This window comes from Chinchilla lanigera, unplaced genomic scaffold (assembly GCF_000276665.1).
Source record: "Chinchilla lanigera isolate Chin_1 unplaced genomic scaffold, ChiLan1.0 scaffold00048, whole genome shotgun sequence".
Lineage (NCBI taxonomy): Eukaryota > Metazoa > Chordata > Mammalia > Rodentia > Chinchillidae > Chinchilla > Chinchilla lanigera.
Window position 1 is genome coordinate 4,815,041 of NW_004955449.1, and position 3,355 is coordinate 4,818,395.

General features: G+C 44.7%; 1 protein-coding gene across 1 annotated transcript in view; it reads right to left on the reverse strand.

Annotated features, from left to right (window-relative positions):
* Ssb (Sjogren syndrome antigen B (autoantigen La)) overlaps window positions 1–135 on the reverse strand; it is a gene marked incomplete in the record, with an annotated part of 8,708 nt that extends 8,573 nt beyond the window's left edge. The window contains 1 exon segment of the mRNA XM_013518786.1: window positions 1–135.
* Window positions 136–3,355: the final 3,220 nt, after the last annotated feature.

Consider the following 3,355-nt stretch of genomic DNA (forward strand, 5'->3'; position numbering starts at 1 on the left):
CCCGCACGCGCGCCACAGGCTCACGAACAACCCCAGGACCGCCCCACTCCTCGGCGCCGCCGGCCTAACTAACGCGCTCAAAGAAGATGGGCGCCCTCCCGGCAGGCCTTGCGGGCGCGGTGGGCGTGGTTGCGGGAGCGCCTGAGCCGGCGGCGCGCTCTGAGCATGCGCCGTAGCCGCGGGTTCCCACGGCCCGCCGAGTCCCGACCTGGATTCCAGGACTGGGTTGAAACGTTCTGCAGTGTTGGGGAACGGCTGGTGATTTGAGTTAGGATAAACATCCTTAAGTATTTGTGGGCCCCCTTTGTAGCCCACTCTTTTCTCTGGTGTTTGGCTTTTATTCCATGAAGTTTTTTTTAGTTTTTTTTATATGATGTGATCTATATCGTGTGGTAATAGTTCTGAAAAGACACAAACGCAAGCAAAAATTTAAAAAAATTAAAGATTCATGGAATCTTAGAATTCAGAAAACTATACGACAGTGTTTAAGAGCTGGGACTCTGGAATCAAACTATTCAAACATCGTTTATCCTGCGTACAAATTGTGTGACCTTGGGCAACTTACTCAACTTCTCCGTCTAAATGCAGCGAATAATCTCTATCGCCCACTTACCAGGTGTCCTGAGCAGTGATGCGGTGCGCACAGCGCTACGAAACGGACGGCGCACAGCGAGAAAGGCAGCACGTGTTCCTTCAGAGCAAACAAAAACGTGACTTCAGAAGACTAAAGCGCCATCTAGTGTACCAACCTATTACTGTCTCCGCTCGAGCCCCTTCCTATTAGTACTGTATTTTTTTGCACAACAATCTTATTCTTTCAATTTAAAAGAATCTTTCCCTCTCTTGGTGAGACAATCTGTCTTTTCTTTTTGTTTTTGTTTTTTCTGAGGCAGGGTCTCATTGCATTTTCAGGCTGGTCTTGAACTCACTTTGTAACCCAGGCTGGCCTGGAACTCGCAGCGATCCCTCTGCCTCAGCCTCCCAAGTGCTGGGATTACAGGCATGAGCCACCACACCCGGCTGTCTCTCTCTCTTTTTAAGTTTTCCTTTAGTTGTCTTGAAAAATTTAAATGGTGTCGGTGAAATGGCCTGTTAAATTATCTCAGGGTCTTGGCAGTCCCAAAACAGATCGAACGGTATTACTTTGAAAAAAACAGTTATAATTTGACTATAGACTTTGCATCAGGCCAAAGATTGAAAAAAAAAAAACAAAAAAACAAAAAACAATAGCATTATGTTCGGGTGGTTTAAATTCAAATTATCTCTTTTTTTTCAAATTATTTTTTATTCACTCAATAAATATATATTTAGTCTCATAAGTGTGCCAGATACAGCTAAAACTTCATTTCTCCTCCTGACTATGTCAATGAGAATATAAATTCTGAACAGAATTAATCCAGTGAGTGTCCAGGTAGTTAGTCTCATCCATGAGCAAGCTATTGGCCATGTGTCCTACTGTTCCTGGTGTGGAGTTTGACATTGGGAACAGAAAAAAGACCCAGACTGCTGGAGACAGACCCACCTAATCAAATAAAACTTCATGCCTCTCGGTGTCTGGGTAGAAGGCAGGTACACAGTACTATCAGAAACTACACTTATGGAGGAACATTTTCTTGGCCTTTGCTCTCTGTCTCTTGTCTTTTCGTGTCCTGTGGGGGCCACGCCTCACTTCCTGCCACTTTCACGGTTGGGGGAAGGAGATGGACTCCCAGCAGCACCCCAGTGGGCTCCGTGGTTCAGCGAAAGCACCAAGGAGAAGATTCTCTCCCGGATGCCTTTCTCGCTGGTGGCATAACTTTGTAGGTCAGTACACTCAAGGCCATTCTTCTCAGTATGGGTTCTAGCCGGGCATGGTGTTGCACACCTATAATCCCAGCATTTGCGAGGCTGAGGCAGGAGGATCGTGCAAGTTTGAGACCAGGCTGGGCTACAAAGTGAGCTCAAGGCCAGCCTGAACTGCAGAGTGAGACCCTGTCTCAAAAAGACATTCAATCAATCAATCAATAAAAAATCAATATCTATTCTGTACAATCATCTCAGAGAGCAAATTGATAATATCTGCTAATGTTAAGATTTGCACAATTCGTAGCCCAGCAAATCCACTCTTCAAAATATATTCTTAGTTTTTCCAATCTGGGCAGGAAATTTGTTCAACAAATGTGTTCAACAAGTTCAAATATGTTCAGTATGTACCAGCCTGGTTTGCAGATGCAGGAATCTGAAGATCAACTAAGGTTGGGCTGGGTGGTACAGGCCCATAATCCCAGCACTCTGGGAGGCTGAGGCAGGAGGATCAGGAGTTGAAGCACAACCTGGGCAACTAAAACCTGAATGAAAATGGACACCTAACACTCAAGGGAAGTGTGTTACTAGAACACCAGGGTTGTATCCCATGGCAATGAAGAATGAAACCTTGGATGAAGGAGGTATAAAAGCAAGAACGTGAAAAGCAGAAAGGCCAGGAAGTAAAGCTCCCACCTGCCAGGAGGAGGCTCTGAGTAGGATACAGCAAGGACTCGTTGTCTGTGGGTTTTTAAGGGATGCAGACAGGAGCTTGGGCCATCATGTAAACAATAAATCTCTATGCTATAGCAGACTACATACTTCTCAGGGTTCAATCTATGCAGTGTCCATGTGGGGTCCAATCTATGCAGTGTCCATGCAGGCCCCATGTGCCCTTGAGCCGGTAGCACCCCCACCTTGCTCTGAGGCAGTGCCTGACAGCCAAAGGACCCCCAGGCTGATGTTTTGTGAGATCCCCGAGGGGCATGACACAGCTGACTGCATTTTGGGTTTCCTGACTCCATTTGGGGGCGTCTATCCCTACTGCCTCATAGAATCCTAACTCCTGCCTCACTTATTATGGTCACAATTGGAGTACCCTGGTAATGTCTTGGTGATATAAAGTCACTAAATTTTCAACTATCAGTGACATCATTTTGGGCTGGGGATATAGCTCATCCACACAGCGCCTACCTGGCAAGCACAAGGTCCTGAATTCCAGTCCCAGCACCAAAAAAACAACCACAATAACATCTTTTAGCACAGGTTCTTAAAATATCCAGACAAATTCAGTATTTTGCTGGTAGTCATATATGCCTCCTATGGCTATTATGGTGAATAAAATTTAAAATTAAGATTATGGTAAAAACTGCATGTTAAAAGCCATTGCCTAGTATTTCAGTACATCTATGTCCAGCACTATACAGTATAGATTTTAAGATTCCTGCAACTATAATACTACACTACGTGTTTGTGTTTCATAACTATGCAAACTTGATATTACTAAAAGTGGTCACTGCTGTATAGCATTGTAAAGGGGAAATCATTTTTTTCTTTCTTCTTTTTGTTTTTT